This window comes from Cervus canadensis, chromosome 22, assembly GCF_019320065.1.
Source record: "Cervus canadensis isolate Bull #8, Minnesota chromosome 22, ASM1932006v1, whole genome shotgun sequence".
NCBI lineage: Eukaryota > Metazoa > Chordata > Mammalia > Artiodactyla > Cervidae > Cervus > Cervus canadensis.
This window is the reverse complement of record NC_057407.1, coordinates 20,206,751-20,223,108: the sequence shown is the minus strand read 5'-3', so window position 1 is coordinate 20,223,108 and position 16,358 is coordinate 20,206,751. Positions and strand designations below refer to the sequence as shown.

The following is a 16,358-nucleotide window of genomic DNA, read 5'->3' as shown; positions in this document are numbered from 1 at the left end:
TGACGAAACTCTTAATGAGGAGATTCTCACCTCAGCTTCTCTTCAGAGAGGGCCAGTGTTCCCGGCCGCTAAACAGTGATTTCGTTACTATAGCTTCTGATTGGCCCGGTGTAGGCGCGTGCTCTGCGCCTATTGGCCCGCGGCCCTGTCCCCGGACGGGTAGCCATCTTGGGTCCCTTCCATACTGCACAGGCATCTGGGAGTTGTAGTCCCTGCTCTGTTCTGTCCAGTCGGGGGACTTTTTGCCCTCTGCTCCCGGGAACCTCAGGCAGCCACCCCCGTGGGCACAAGCCCAGGCGCTGTTCCTGCCCAGCGCTCCCTCCCTCTGCCTTTACTTCTCAACTGCCAAGATCTTGGAAGGTAGGGGCTGTGGGCAAGCCCAAGTCGAACAGCGTTTGTCTGGCGCAGGTCCGGGTTTCCACACGCGTCCGGTCATTACTCCGGCGGCCCAGCGGGGCGGAGTCTAACTGGGTCCTCGCAGCTACTTGGGACGTGGTGGGGGTCTGTCCGGAGGACCTTCCCACGTCACCGAGCCTTTACATGGCTTGTTCCTGAGCATAGCCCTAATCCTAACCTGCCCCTCTTCTGCTGTATTTTATAAGTGGGTAAACTGAGGCATGGGGTCACGCCAGCGGTTCCAGGGAGGCCCCAGCTCCCGGTCCTGGTGGTGTAGTTGGCACTGGCCACTTTAGATGGTTTTCAGTTTCACTGTTAAGTAGCAGGACCTTCTGCTGCAACAGATAACGATCAGTGTTAAAAACACCCAACTCTTGGTTCCCGCGGTGGAGGGGGGTGGTTTGAACACGTGTCCAGGAGAAGAGCCGAGCAGGGTACAGGGAAGGCAATATTTTGGGAGACAGTTTTACACTTAGTATTTAAGAAACACAAAAAAATAATTCATTATAGGAGGAGAAAAATCAGTACTTTGTTGGACTTCTTTACATCTTTTTATGGCTTAATGTTTTTATATGAAAACGTGGGGGTTTTAAAGGTATGTTCATGTAGGGAAAAAAGGTCGGTCAGTGAAACTGGAGCTGGATTTGCAGCCTCCTCTCTAGGATCAAATTCTGCCTTTGCTGTATGACCAGCTACTCACGTGCATACCTTGGAAAAAAGAGCTCAACGCTCCCTGCCCAAGTGGCCTAAGGAGCTGCCAGGAGTTGAAATGTAAATGAGGTCTTGCCTGTGAAAGTTTGCCCCTTGCAAACTTACAGCTTTATTACTGTGGGCCTCTGAAAAACGTGCTGGGAACCAGCACAAAATACGGCCAGAGGTTGTTTTAGAAAGGCTCTGAAACTTGCCGGGTCCCGGACTACCGAGGGCGGCCCCAACTCGCGCCCGTTAGGGTGGTGTACCTGAACTCTCCCCTTTCTGGCTCCATTTTCTCGCCGGCGGCCCGGACCGCTGAGGCTTCTGGGAGTTGCAGTCCTTTTTCTTGCTTCCCGGAGGGCTGGTACTCCACCTCCCAGTCCGCCGTTTGGCGTGGTGAGGTGTCTCCTGGTAGATGAAGTTTCCCTTCAGCCGTTGCGTGGAGCAGCTCCTTGACTCGGAACTACAACTTCCACTTGGCGTTGCGTTTTTGGCTGCCAATCTTGCGTCCACCTGCTAGAGCCACTAGAGCCGAGTCTATTGAGAAAGGTTTAGTAAAAATGTGTTTTTGTTGATTGTCTACGTTCTTCCAAGTACTAAGTATAAGAGATTATTGTATACGCTCTTCTAAGTATATTAGGCAGGGATTATGCATGTTTGCAAACAGTGAATACTATATCTCACATTTGTAGATGAGTAAAAAAACTTGCGAAGATGAATTGTCTGCGGTCACACATCTAGTAATAAAATGTAATATCTGTCTTATAAATAGACATTACTTTTAGTTATTATAGTTTAATCTTCTCAAGAGCTATATGAGAGGAACAGCCATTTTCACGTGCATTTTCCATGTTAGAAATCTAAGACTAAGCAACGTGGCGAAGTTAACTCATCTAGTGAATCAGTTCAGTTCAGTCGCTCTGGGACCCATGGACTGCAGCGTGCCAGGCTTCCCAGTCCATCACCAACTTCCTGAACTTGCTCAAGCTCTTGTGCATTGAGTCGGTATTGCCATCCAACCGTCTTATCCTCTGTCGTCCCCTTCTCCTCTTGTTAGTGAATAGAAGTACCAACATTGTAACCCTGTCTTCTTGATAGTATCTGCTTAGAGAAACGTACAGGGAGCCCATCCTTTCAGAGTATGGAATTTGGAATCTTTGCATTATACCATGTTGTCTCTGTAGTTAGACACTAAATGGTATCGCTTCATTTAAATCTGAGGCAAAAATCTTAGAACAGGTCCTGTCATATAGTACACATTTCACAAATGTTAGCTATAAATAGTTTTATACTACCCTTATTTTAGAGAACAGGTAACTGGCTCAGGTGGTAAAGCAGTTTGCCAAAGGTCACACAGACAGTTGGTTTCAGACATGAGACTCGACCCAAATGTCTACTTTCCAAGTCCTGGGTTATTTTCATTCTACCAACGGTCAACTAGAAGGAACATCAGATGTGAAGCTGTTTAGATAATGGTTTCTCTCCTAATTTGTTCTTTTAGGCCACAGACCAGTACTGATTGTTGTAAAGTCTTGTTTCTTATTATTGGTAAGGTGGTGATATTTCATTAATTCAATAAATGTTTTTTGAGTATTTTTATATGCTCATCTCTCTTTAGGTATAGGGCCTCATGAATGAAAAGTAGCTAAGGGGTTAGGGCTAGAATGACCTTATAAACTAATTAGCTTTTTCATTTTAAAAATTAGGGAAGTAAAAAAAAAGGGGGGGGGGAGTGAGGTACATCATGTGTCACAGTCCTCATCTCATGCCTTTGTCAGAAATATTCTGTTTCTGCCTGGAGACAGGGCTCTGGAGGCCTCATAGTCCTGTAGTAGCAGTAGAAGTAGTGGTGGTGGTGGTCATTCAGCCGTGTTCGACTCTTTTTGATCCCATGGACTGGAGCCCGCCAGGCTCCTCTGTCCATGGGATTCTCCAGGAAAAATACTGGAGTAGATTGCCATTTCCTTCACCAGGGGAATCTTCCCAACCCAGGGATCGAACCTGGGTCTCCTGCATTGCAGGCAGATTCTTCACTGTCTGAGCCATGAGGGAAGCCCCCATAGTACTGTATGATGTAACCTTTTAGGCTCATGCTTTCTTTTACTTAGTACACTTGCCCTTGCCTTATTCCTGTAATTTTTGGTGGAATGCTTTAGGAAATGTTTCTGTGTCCCTATCTTTTTATGTACATGCAGCTTCAGGATGTTCTTTTTGTATTTTGCGAATTTAGTCTTGTTTTGGCTATTACTGTTTTCTCTTTTGTCCTTTGAGACATGATAACAAAATCTGACATTGTGTTTACATTCACATACATTTGAAATCTAATCCTTTATTACAGGTTCATCATAAATGAACACGTGAGTTGTTTGAATTATACAAAACTCTTGTTTTAGAAGATACATTGGTTCTTTCAGTTATGTATTCACAGATAATAAAGTAGGTGACTCTTACCTCTCATGTGTGAAAGATGGTTTCTGCATGATTAGATAATAAAGTAGCAGTTTTAGAGACTTCCCTGGTGGTCCAGTGGCTGAAACTCTGTGCTCCCAAAGCAGGGGGCCTGGGTTCGTCCCCTGGTCAGGGAACTTGATCCTGCATGCCACAACTGAGATCGAATAATCCCATATGCCACGACTAAGACCATGCATAGCCAAATATTAATAAATACATATAAAAATTGAAGCAGCAGTTTTTAAAATTACTGGCTAAAACATTCCTGAGACAGTCATTATGGGACATGTTCTGCTCATCACCCCTGTCCCACCAACTCTTTTCTAAATGACAGTATGATCAATCATCTTCCAGCATGTTGCTTGACCACTGGTAGACACTGAAAAAGTATCTGTGGAATTGCATTCATAAGCACCTTTGAGCTCTGTTCCCACATTTCCCCCTTGAATCTCAGTTTTCTCTTTTAATGTTGAAATGCAGCTTTGAAATACAAGCTGTAGCAGGTTGCTTTCAGTGTCTACATTGCAGAGAAAAATTTCAGCCTTTGAGGTCATCCTCTGAGGGACTGTTTCTTTGCGAATGTCCAGGTCCGTGACTTCTAAGATGAGAAAGTGATTCAAATAGCAAAACACAGAGATGCAATAGACAGTGGTAGTATGAAGGCCTGTGATTCAAATCCCAGCCCTGCCTCTTCAGGAAAACTTTGGTTTCCTCTCCTGTAAAATAGGGATAATAAGCACTTGTACCTTATAAAGTGATGATAAAGATTAAATAAGATAGTGTGTTTAAAGCTTTGAGCATATTTTCAGGCACTCAATAGTTTGCATTCAATAGATGAATAGATCTTATTTTTGTTGTTATTAATGTAAAGTTGATGAATGGATCTTATTTTTGTTATTATTAATGTAAAGTTGTTTATGAAAATATATTTACTCAAGATTTAAACTAGAGGTAGACCCTATTTTATAAAAGTGTCTGTCATTTGTTTTCTTAGAGTAGCAAGCTTGGCCAACACATATAAAATATGAAGTTAGGGCTTCCCTGGTGGTCTAGTGGTTGAGAATCTGCCTGCCAATGCAGGGCTCACAGGTTTGATTCCTGGTTGTTGAGGTTCCCACATGTTGCAGAGCAACTAAGCCCTGTGTGCCACGACTACTGAGCCAGTGCTCTGGAGCCCAGGAGCCACAGTTACTGAGCCCTGTGCTGCAACCATGGAAGCCCATGTGCCTCCAGCCTGTGTTCTACAAGAGAAGTCACTGCAGTGAGAAGCCCATGTATTGCAACAAAGAGTAGACCCCCCAGCCACAACTAGAGAAAGCCTGCACGCAGCGACAAAGACCTGGTAGAACCAAAAATAAATAAATCTTTAGAAAAAAAAGTGTAGTTAACTGCAACATTTGATAACCCATCTTGTCAGCCCAGTGAAACGCTCTTGTGTAGGCAGATAGTGAAGCTTTTGGCTCTGCGTTGCCTGCTGAGAGGTGCCTGATCTCTGGTTTCATCTATATATGAAATCTTGGGTTGAAAAGCGGCTGACTGTCAGTGGGGCCTTGTGTCCACTTCTAGAAAGGACTGGGCCTATCTCAGGAGCCTCAGGGTTAAAGTGAAGCAGTTGTCATCTAGCTGATGAGTAATCCCGGGGCAATGGCCATGTAGACATGGCAGTGCTTCTTTCTAAAGCTGACAACTTCAATAGTCATGAGGTTACTGACAGAAAAGGGGTTTGCTCTTTTTCTTTTTGGCCAGGCAGCATGTGAGATCTTAGTTCCCCCACTAGGCATTGAACTGATACCCCCTGCAGTGGAAACGCAGAGATTTAACCACTGGACCATCAGGGAAGTCCCAGAAAAGCGGTGATATAGGGGACAGGAAAGGAGAAACAGAATGAGGATCATAAGGGACTTCCCTGGGGGTTCATTGACTAAGATTCCACACTGTCAATGCAAAGGGCCTGGGTTTAATCCCTGGTTTTCAGGGAATTAGATCCCGCATGCCACAACTAAAGATCCTACGTGCTGCAACTAAGACCCAGCACAGCCAATTAAATAAATATTAAAGCACCACCAACAAAATGAAGATCATAGCAAGAGCAAAGAGAAGATGAATGAAGGAAACAGTCAGGCCCTCTGTCGAGTTATCGTAATGTAATTACTGAGCACATTTATCCTGCTTCTAGCTCTGTGCCAGGCACTGCGCTGCTATGCATTGGAGATATAGCCTAGAATGCTGCTGATACAGAGGTGATCCTGGTTGTATATCCTAAGCAGTGAAGAACTTGAAGAAGAGAAGGAAGGAGGATAGAGTGTGTTGGGATTTGATAAGCAGAAAGGTCTCTGTCCTTGGGAAATACAAATCACTGAAAGGGAGAGATGAGGCTGCAGAGGCAGGCATGGGTGATAGTTTGCAGAGTCCAGTCCTGTATTGTAAACGAATTTCAGGCTTTATTCAAAGGTATTTGTGAGACCATTTAAATATTTATATATATTTTAAGTCATTCAGTTGTGTCCGACTCTTTGTGACCCCATGGTCTATACAGTCCACATTCAGGCCAGAATACTGGAGTGGGTAGCAGTTCCCTTCTCCAGGGGATCTTCCCAACCCAGGATCCTCATTGCAGGAGGATTCTTTGCTAGCTGAGCCGCCAAAGTAGCCCAAGAATACCTGAGTGGGTAGCCTATCCCTTCTCCAGGAGATCTTCCCAACCCAGGAATGGAACCGGGGTCTTCTGCATTGCAGGTGGATTCTTTACTAGCTGAGCTACCAGGGAAATCTTAAGCGGACAAATAAAATTGTTGGATTTATTTTTTAAAGAGTTTGGATGCAGTATGGATGATGAATTTGTGAGAGGGCATGGTTGATGTGAGAAAAGCAGGTAGGCCTGTGTTTCTTTAACGTACATACGAATCTCCTGCTAATTCTAAAATGTAGAGACTGATTCAGCAGATCTGGAATGGGCCAGAAATTCAGTGTTTCTAACAGGCTGATGCTGCTGGTCCATGGACTATACTTTGAGTAGCATGCAGGTACTTAGGAGACTCTTCAGTGTTCTAGGTGAGAGATCATGGTGATTAAGAGAATGGACTCTATAGAGCAGAAGACCTGGATTCTAAACTTAGTTTTATCGCTTACTTGCTGTGTGACATTGGGGAAAGTGACCTAATCTCTTTGAGCCTCAATTTCCTTATTCTCTGTGAAATGTGGGATAATAATTTTCTGTTTCTTTAATCGTGTTTAAATTTTGAACGAGGTCACCCCTGGAAAGGGTTATTGTGCTTGATGCAGTAATTGGCATTTATTACATGGCAGCTTTGGTTTTATTCTTAGTGTTACTAGTAAAAAACCACATTTTGCACCCTGCTCCATGTTTCCTTATCATGTTTTGAATACTAGGTGAAATAGACTTCCTTTAATTCCACTGTTTTTCGCTCATGTCTCACATGTGAAGTGCTGAACTTATTCTAATCATTTGTAAAAATTCAAGCTTTATGGGCAAAGAAATATATTTCTTACAGCAATTGACTCTGAATTTTATGGCAAAAAATCTAAGCTCTTTCTAAATTTGAGGGAAAAATAAGGGAAAAGTGATTTGCTGGAGGGCTTAATACAATTTAAATATTACATATTTTGGGTTAATTTACATGTATCCTAAGGTTTTCTTATAATGATAAATAAGAAGGAAAAGAAAAGAGAATTGAGAAACTTGTTAAGAGGTTCACAAAAGGCACTCATTGACCATATTCTGGAACTTAAAAGACTTTGAATCATTTTGTTTTTACTAGTGTTTCTCATTATGGATTTACTTCTTTTTATTAACAATCAGAGTTCCACTAAAATTCAGTATATTTTTCGGTTTCTCAGGCTCACAGCTCTTGGAACTAAAACCCATCATAGATAATGTTGAAGTATCAGTGCTTCCTTGTGAGGTTAATGCATGCATATTTTAGTTGGGCACAGGCTGGAGGAGAGTATGGTCTGCAGTCATTTAATTGCTAAAGTTTGTTTTATGTGATAAGAATAAAATTTTTATTTTCTGCAAGACGTGAAGTCTCCTTTGTGTGTCTTCAGTTACAAAAAACAAAAACAAAAAACAAAAACTCACGTCTGTTTCCCTCCACGTCCACTGCAGGACAGAACCTGTTTGGTCATGTCAGTAGATGCTTGAGTGATGCCTCGAGGCTGGATTTTGTGTGTGTGCTTGGAGCCCTGAGGACAGGCAGAGGAAGGGGCTAGAATCTGCTAGAATAAGATTGTTTCTCTAAACCCTGAGGCACCGTCAGTCTCTGTCCAACCTCTTCCAGGAACAAGCTTAGTGAAGAAAGAGGTAGTAATCTGCAGGAGATCAGGGAAAAGCAGGAGAGAGAGACAGAGACACAGAGGGGGAAAGAGAGAAAGAGAGAAACAAATGCGGAGGGTATGGAAGGGGTAAAGCAACAAGAGGATGGTTGGGTGGAGGGGAAGGGAAGGTTGTTTTTCAGTTTTTCATTCCACAACTACGTATGTAGATGGTGCCTGTGAGGTTGTGCTGGGCAGAGCTTACATGGCTCTACACACAGAGAGGCCTGATTAATGTGAAGTGTTGATACCTTCATCAACAGGGAAGTGATGCTGGGGCTACAAAAACAACAGGTGGCTCCCAGTTGCTGGGTTCTGCCAGCTGAGGGGTTAAAAGCAAGGCCAGCAGACAGCGGCCACAGATAAATCTGCAGCTGAGGCCCTCTCTTGGCTTCTGTTTGCAGGACAGAACGCTTCCTCTAAGCTACTGCTTCCTCTCATCTCTTGAACTTCCAACAAGGCAACAGACCAAGGTCTCTCTGGCCCAGAGGAATTAGCTGTTTTTGGCTTCCTAGTGCAGATGAAGCAGCTGAGTTCAACCCTTGTGGGTCAGGGCCTTCCTGGAATTATATGCAAGCATGGTTTGGCCAGAAGCTTCTGCACTTTTAGCTAGCTCCCAGGTGCTGCAGATGTGGAACCATGGGTCACACTTGGAATAGCAGTGTTCTCGATCCTTATAGCTTCCACTGTGTTGCCATACTATTTTTTTTAAATTAAAATAGAGTTGATTTACAATGTTATGTTAATTTCTGCTCTACAGCAAAGTAATTCAGATATATATTTTTAGTTGTGTCCGACTGTTTGTGACCCTATGGACTGTAGCCTGCCAGACTCCTCTGTCCATGGGATTCTCCAGGCAAGAATACTGGAGTGAGTTGCCATTCCTTTCTTCAGGGGATCTTCCCAACCCAGGGATCGAACTCGTGTCTCTTAGGTCTCCTGCATTGGCAATCAGGTTCTTTACCACTAGCACCACCTGGGAAGTAGGTGAAATGTAACAATGTTTATGTATATTAATATTACATTCTTTAGTTCAGTTCAGTCTCTCAGTCCTGTCCGACTCTTTGCGACCCCATGGACTGCAGCATGCCAGGCTTCCCTGTCCATCACCAGCTCCCGGAACTTACTCAAACTCATGTCCATTGGGTCGGTGATGCCATCCAACCATCTTATTGTCTGTCATCCCCTTCTCCTCCCACCTTCAATCTTTCCCAGCATCAGGGTCTTTTCCAGTGAGTCAGTTCTTCGCATCAGGTGGCCCAAGTATTGCAGTTTGAGCTTCAGCATCAGTCCTTCCAAAGAATTTTCAGGACTGATTTCCTTTAGGATGGACTGGGTGGATCTCCTTGCAGTCCAAGGGACTCTCAAGAGTCTTCTCCAACACCACAGTTCAAAAGCATCAATTCTTTGGTGGTCAGCTTTCTTTATAGTCCAACTCTCACATCCATACATGACTACTGGAAAAACCATAGGTTTGATCGGATGGATCTTTGTCAGCAAAGTAATGTCCCTGCCTTTTAATATGCTGTCTAGGTTCATAGCTTTTCTTCCAAGGAGCAAGCGTCTTTTAATTTCATGGCTGCAATCACCATCTGCAGTGCTTTTGGAGCCCCCCAAAGTAGAGTCTGTTTCCATTGTTTCCCCATCTATTTGCCATGAAGTGATGGGACTGGCTGCCATGATCTTCATTTTTTGAATGTTGAGTTTTAAGCTAGCTTTTTTACTCTTCTCTTTCACTTTCATCAAGAGGCTCTTTAGTTCCTCTTTGCTTTCTGCCATAGGGATGCATATCTAAGGTTATTGATATTTCTCCCTGCAATCTTGATTCCAGCTGTGCTTTGTTCAGCCAGGTATTTCGCATGAAGTACTCTGCATATAAGTTAAATAAGCAGGGTGACAATATAGAGCCTTGACATACTCTTTTCCCAATTTGAAACCAGTGTGTTGTTCCATGTCTGACTCTTAACTGTTGCTTTTTGACCTGCATACAGATTTCTCAGGAGGCAGGTCAGGGTCTGGTATTGCCATCTCTTTAAGAATTTTCCACAGTTTGTTGTGATCCACACAGTCAAAGGCTTTGAAGTAGTCAATAAGGCAGAAGTAGATGTTTTTCTGGAACTCTCTTGCTTTTTCTGTGATCCAATGGATGTTCGCAATTTGATCTCTGGTTTCTCTGCCTTTTGTAAATCCAGCTTGAACATCTGGAAGTTCTTGGTTCATGTACTGTTGGAGCCTGGCTTGGAGAATTTTGAGCATTACTTTGCTAGCATAATTGCAGTTGTGTGGTAGTTTGAACATTCTTTGGCCTTGCCTTTGTTTGGGATTGGAATGAAAACTAACCTTTTCCAGCCCTGTGGCCACTGCTGAGTTTTCCAAATTTGCTGGCATATTGAGTGCAGCACTTGAACAGCATGATCTTTTATGATTTGAAATAGCTCAACTGGAATTTCATGATCTCCACTAGCTTTGTTCGTAGTGATGCTTCCTAAGGCCTACTTGACTTCCCATTCCAGGATGTCTGGCTCTAGGTGAGTGATCACACCATCGTGATTATCTGGGTCATGAAGATCTTTTTTGTATAGTTCTTCTGGGTATTCTTGCCACCTCTTCTTAATATCTTCTGCTTCTGTTAGGTCCATGCCATTTCTGTCCTTTATTATGCTCATCTTTGCATGAAATGTTATCTTGGTACCTCTAATTTTCTTGAAGAGATTGCTATAGTCTTTTCTGTTCTATTGTTTTCCTCTATTTCTTTGCATTGATCACTGAGGAAGGCTTTCTTATCTCTTCTTGCTATTGTTTGGAACTCTGCATTCAGATGGGTGTATCTTTGCTTTTCTCCTTTGCCTTTCGCTTCTTTTCTCAACTATTTGTAAGCCCTCATCAGACAACCATTTTGCCTTTTTGCATTTCTTTTTCTTGGGGATGGTCTTGATCACTGCCTCGTGTACAGTGTCACAAACCTTTGTCCATAGTTCTTCAGGCACTCTTGTCTTATCAGATCTAATCCCTTGAATCTATTTGTCACTTCCACTGTATAATTGTAAGGGATTTGATTTAGGTCATACTAGAATGGCTAGTATAGTAAGCAAAGTCTATAGAAGTCTCAGACCTTATCATTTCTCTGAAGGTGTACAGAAACTCATTTCCTCTCCTTATTGGAGATTACACCTGTATATTGTGTTAATATTGTCTCTTTTCCCTCTTGAGAAAGTTTGCTCCCCGAGAGCAGGGACCTCATTGGTCCTATCCCCTGGCCCATGGTAGATGGAGTGAGTTTTGGCTCCTCATTACCATTAAGATCTGAAAGTCTGGGTCATCCTTGTGGCTGCAGCTCCAAACAAATGGGTCATTGATGTTGTGCAGGTAATAGGAATTGTCAAATGCTGGGGAGTCAAGGAGGGACTCACAGGGAGGGGGTATGGAGAGGAGCCTGCTGTCTGCTTCTGAGCACTGCCTGCTGGCTTTTCTTCTCATTAGCTGTGTCACCTTGAATAAGGTACTCAGCCTCTCTGTGTCTTGTTTTTCTGTAAAACAAAGATGATAATACTACTTAACTCTTAGAGTTGTTGTGAGGATTCAGTGAGATATGTTGATATAACAACTGCCTTGCACAGTGCCTGGTGGGTAGTCAGCACTCAATACATTACCTGTGGGCAGTGTCATTAAATCTGGAATGTTGCTCTGTCTACTTCCTGGCAAGTAGTTATACTAGTTTTCACTTTGAAGATCATAGCTAGATGTTTCTCATTTTATTGTGTTTTGGGGGAAAGTCTTATATTTGGCCATGAAATAAAAATGGAGAGGCTAGCAGTTCTGGCCATATAAAGTTTACCGAAAATGTTGGTGAACAACCACCCAGGATTCAGCACACAAAAAAATAAATGCTGGTTGATGTTCAATACAAAGAACTGTAAGTTAGAAAACAGCACATCTACCATGCTGTAATATTTAAATGCCTTCTCACTTAAGAAGTGAGACACTTAAGATTCTCATTAGCCCAACATCAGAAAAATGATAAATATTAATATTTGTCATCAAAGGAAAGCTTAGAAATCAAAGCAGAGCAGACAACTGTTGTATTTCAAGGATTATATAATCCTGAATGAATTTTAATTCAACACCTCCAAAACTCTCTTTTTAAGATTTCTGTATAAGGCAGTTTAATTGTTTTTATCCAGTACACAAACTAGGAAAGATGTGCATTTAGTCAGAAAAAATTCAGGGGATTTGCTGATTCAAAGACCTGGGCTTTGTTGTGTTTATGTCTGTAAGGGGAACCCAGATACGCCTGAGCCAATCCTTCTCCACTGATCTTTATCTATTTTGGGGGAATCATATTGGGAAGTTGGCTCTGGTAGATTATGAAAGAGCACCAGGGTGCCTCCGGGCTTTGCTGTGGATTCTTTGCCCAAGCTTCTCTAGTCTATCTAGTTCTGAATGTGCCAGGACCATGCCCATCATCCCGCATGGTCAGAGGGAGAGATGACAGACTGGAGCCATCCCCCTTCCTGGTTTCCGTGTCTGCGACGGCCAACTCAGCGTGAGAGGGCCTCACCACGTCACCACAGGAGCACAGTCCTGGTGGAGGTCGGGAGACCTGGGTTTTAGTTCTGGCTCTTTCACTGCCTTATGCAAGTCCTGTCCTCTCTGTCTCTGGGCCTCCCTTTCCACACCTTTCAAGTGAGGGACTTGGATCTGATAATTCTGAAGTCCTGGGCTCTCCAATATCCTATGACCAGGTGGAGAGCTTCAGGGATCTGATAAGCCTTCCCCCTACCCTCTGCCAAGGGGCATTTGCCTGGCGAGGCAGTCTTTGGGGCCAGACAGACCTGCATCTTGCCTTAGCTAATTTATTTAAGTACTCGGTTTTCTCATCCACTAAATGGAAATAGTAGAAGGTTGTTGTAAGTAGATGACTGTGAAAGCATTCATTGCTGTTTGACACACCACAGGAATTTAATGATGCTGCTGTTTTGATGTTATTATTATGTTGTTACTGTAATTATTATGTTTATATCTTGGCTCAGTACTTTCCCGTCTCTTTATGATTCAGTTTTTTCTTTCCAAAAAATAGAGATAATAAAAGAATATCTTATTGGTTAATTGTGAGGGTTAAATGAGATAATATATGAAAACACATGGGATGCTTCCTGGTATAAAATACCAGATACACAATATCTGTTATTTTAGCTATCATTTTTTAAAAAATTAGTTGCAATATCTTAAAAAAAAGAACTAGATAAGAAAAGGTGATTGGGGGTAGTTACCTTCTCTAATACACGTGCTAAAGCAGATTTCCCAGTTGTCTAAAAGATTCCACGTTTTCCCTAAGCATCTCATTTATCATAGGGAACAGTAAATAAATAATATCAAAACTGTACTTAGAAGTAGGCTGTATATATCCAACATGAGCTCTTAAACCTGGATGCTGTAGTCTCTTTAGCATCAAATGTTTCATATACATACACAGGAAACAAAAACACTAACTGGGAAAGATATCTACATTCCTATGTTCATAGCAGCATTATGTATAATAGCCAAGATATGGAAACAACCAAAGTGGCCACTGATGGATAAATAAAGAAATTTTGGTATTATAATACAATGGAATATTATTCAGCCATAAAAAATGAAGAAATTCTATCATTTCTGATACACGAATGGATCTTGAAGGCATTATACTAAGTGAAATAAAGTCAGACAAATACAAATCCTGTATGATCTCATTTACATGTGGAATGTTAAAAAAAGAAAAAAAAGGAAAGCTGCACCCCTCTCCCACTGCAAGCCTCTGCCAAACTCACAGGAAAAGATCAGATTTGTCATTATCAAAGGTACAAACTTCAATTGTACAATAAATAAGTATTAGGGTTATAATGTAGAACATGATGATTACAGTTGGCAGAGCTATATGGTATATGGGAAGGTTTTTAATAGAATAGACACTAAGTTCTCATCACAAGGAGAAATTTGTTTTTTCTTTTCTTTTTATTGTATTTTTATGAGCTGATGGATGCTAACTAAATCTACTTACGGTTATCATTCCACAGTAGATGTAAATCAAACCACCTTGCTGTACACCTTAAATTCATACAGTGGTATATATCAATTATTTCTCAATAAAACTGGGAACAAAGGTGATATATACACAGTGGAGAAATGGAAAAATAGAAGACAGCTAAAATAGTGGAACATGATACTTCTGGGATGACAGCTGGAAAGTCGGAAGAAATGAAGCAAGAGATTTTTCCCCCCTAAAGTCTATGTATTTCCATTTGAGCTAAACTATTTAAAGTATTAATTAATAAGAATTATTTTGCTAAAAGTGAAAAACAGAAAAACTAATGTTCCAGGTCCATGATGTATTTCCACATATGGATAACATATATTAGGTAGAAGAGACCTTACTTTTTATCAGGTTACTATGGACCAGGTCCTAAACTAAGCCCTTGTGGGGATTCTCTCATTTCATCCTCACAGCAACTCTAGGGAATAGATACTCTTATCTGTTTTTTACAGATGAGAAAACCGAGACAGAGAGGTTAAATACATGCTTCAGGACACCCCGCTGGCAAGTGGTCGTGCTGAGACGTGGACCCATGTCATTTGACATGAGAGCTCGAGCTCTCCTAGTCCTCAGCTAGACAAGAGTCAAACCTGCTGGGTGGCTGCTCTTTCTGTATTAATGAAGTCTGATGGACCAAGACAAGGATATAAATGGACTTGCTTTTTACCAATGACATAGCAAATTAACATTCATTCTTATTGTTTCCAGGATCATTCCATTTCATGTAAGGGGATGAATTTCAATATGGAATAGACTTATTTAAGGAAACATCAATATTTTTCTCAAATTGGCAGCATCAAAACTATATTTATGGAATTAAAACATATTGCATTTATATAATGCAGATTCACTTGGAAACAAGATTTCTTTATCTCTCTCTGTAGCTTAGCTTGCAGCTGTTAGCATCAGTCTATTTTTAAAACACAAAAATAAATTGTTTCTTTTTAACTCCTTTGGATCTGCAGACAAATGCTAGACAGAGTACTGTCGATGAGGCCAGCATCTTGGTCAGATGGCCCAGATTACTCTATAAGAAGATGCTATTTGAAAAAAAAATTTTTTTTCTTACCAGCTGCATGTGAAAATTAATTCATTTTCAAAAATAGAAGAAGATAAAAATGCTCAAAAAATAAAGTAATATTGGCATTTTGTCCCCTTATGATAGCACTATCAGTGTTTTAATGAATACCCTTTCCATCTTTTTTTATTGCATATGTGTATTTTTTCTGTTAGTGTTCTAAATTGGGATCACAGGGTATATACTGTTGTGTTATCTGTTTATTCATCAGTGTATTGTGATGTGCATTTTCCTATGTCAGTAATGATTGTGAAGTACTCTGTGTTAGAACCTGCAGCTTACCCTAATTGTTTAACAGTAGATTTCCCCACCTCTGCTTCCAATATATGTTTGTTGTTGTTGTTTAGTCACTAAGTTGTGTCTGCCTCTTTGCAACTCCATGGACTGTAGCCCACGAGGCTCCCTCTGTCCTTGGGATTCTCCAGGCAAGAATACTGGAGTGGCTTGCCATTTCCTCCTACAGGGGATCATCCCGATCCAGGGATTGAACCCACATCTGAATTGGCAGGCATGATTTTTTAATCACTGGGCCACCTGGGAAGCTCTCTGATGTATGTTAGTGAAGAATATTTATGTGTATTTATAATGACATCTATAATTCTTTTCTTAGGATATATTCTCAGAATTGGAAATGCTGAGTTATATGGTAAGCTGTAGGAGTAACTATCTGGTTTTCCTTCACCACAGGCAGTGCGCCCCTGTGCACCTAGAATCCCCGCTCACAGCATCTCCTGGCCTCTGTTTCCCAGGAACTTCAGAGAAAAAACTATGGAGCAGGAAGCTGGTGGGAAGTTAACAACAGCAGTCTTCAGATTCTACTCATGGATCAAAATAAACATGTTGGGTTTCTGGTGCCAGCCTTAACATATCCTGTATTTGATATTTAACTCTGTCAGCTTTGAATTCTTTCAGCTGCAAGTAACAGAAAACTTGACTTATGGTGGCTACAAAAAGTAGGGAATTATTTCTTCCATGTAATAAGAAATTTGGGGGGCTTCCGTGATGGTTCAGTGGCTAAGACTATTTGCAATGCAGGAGGCATGGGTTCAATCCCTGATTAGGGAGCTAGATCCCACATGGTGTAACCCAGTGTTCTCACATGCCACAACTAAAGATCCCGCCTGCCACAACTAAGTCCCAGTGCAGTCAAATGGGGAGGGGGGAATATATATATATATATGAAATTTATGAAAAAAAAAAAAAAAAGAAATTTATGGTGGCTGTGGCTTTACTTCAGCAGCTCAGAGATGTCAAGGAGAGTCTGTCAGAAGTGTTCTTGGTCTTTTCTAAATGGTCACAAGATGGCTGTGTGTGAGGCAGGCATCATGTTTGTGTTCT

General features: G+C 41.7%; 1 protein-coding gene across 8 annotated transcripts in view; it reads left to right on the top strand.

Moving 5' to 3' along the window:
- The first annotated feature begins 230 nt into the window (after positions 1-230).
- FHIT (fragile histidine triad diadenosine triphosphatase) overlaps positions 231-16,358 on the top strand; it is a 1,503,296-nt gene continuing 1,487,168 nt past the window's right edge. For all 8 annotated transcript variants that reach the window (XM_043442898.1, XM_043442890.1, XM_043442894.1 and 5 more), the window contains exon 1: positions 231-360. The gene's annotated coding sequence lies outside the window, so the exon portion shown is untranslated. The remainder of the gene's footprint in view (positions 361-16,358) is intronic.